The sequence below is a fragment of the Dipodomys merriami genome, unplaced genomic scaffold (assembly GCF_024711535.1).
Source record: "Dipodomys merriami isolate MVZ:Mamm:240054 unplaced genomic scaffold, mDipMer1.0.p SCAF_567, whole genome shotgun sequence".
Lineage (NCBI taxonomy): Eukaryota > Metazoa > Chordata > Mammalia > Rodentia > Heteromyidae > Dipodomys > Dipodomys merriami.
In genome coordinates, this window is record NW_027206143.1 from 627,248 (window position 1) to 627,894 (window position 647).

At 34.6% G+C, this 647-nt stretch overlaps 1 non-coding gene across 1 annotated transcript; it reads left to right on the plus strand.

Annotated features, from left to right (window-relative positions):
* Window positions 1-237: 237 nt before the first annotated feature.
* On the plus strand, window positions 238-343 carry LOC138812356 (U6 spliceosomal RNA). The gene has a single exon (XR_011367602.1). It is a non-coding gene; the product is annotated as a U6 spliceosomal RNA (small nuclear RNA).
* The last annotated feature ends 304 nt before the right edge of the window (window positions 344-647 follow it).

Below are 647 nucleotides of genomic sequence, written 5' to 3' on the forward strand. Positions count from 1 at the left end.
ACAGGTGCCTTGTATAGAATAATTGAATTTCTCCTCCTCCAAATCTCTTGAACTACAAATATCTGGAATTATTTTGTTTTTGGCATGTCTATCTTGATTTTATTCTTTAATGTGTGCTTATGTAAGAAATACATGATTCTATAATTTCACAACAATTCTTTTGAACTTACTTTTTGTTGAATTGCCTAGCTTAATAAAATCAATTAAAAGTTACACTTTATATATAAAAACTGTTCTGTGCTCAATTAGCATCACATACACTAACATTGGAACCATACAGAGAAGATTAGCATGCACGCTGGGCAAGGATGACATGCAAACTCTTGGAGCGTTTCATATTTTTACAGCAACAGATGCTGAAACGTATGTGGCCACAAGGGAACCGTACCGCATTCTTGGTGGGAGTGTAAACTTGTTCAACTACTTTGGAAAGCAGTATGGAGGTGCCTCAGAAGACTCCATATAAAACTCCCCTATAATACATTAATCCCACTTTTGGGGATTTGTCCAAATGATCATAAAAAAGACCATACTAAAACTACCAGCACAACTATGGTTATTGCAACATTATTTATGATAGCTAAGATATGGAACCAAAACAGATGCCCCCATTAGATGAATGGATCAAGAAAATGTGTTATATATAC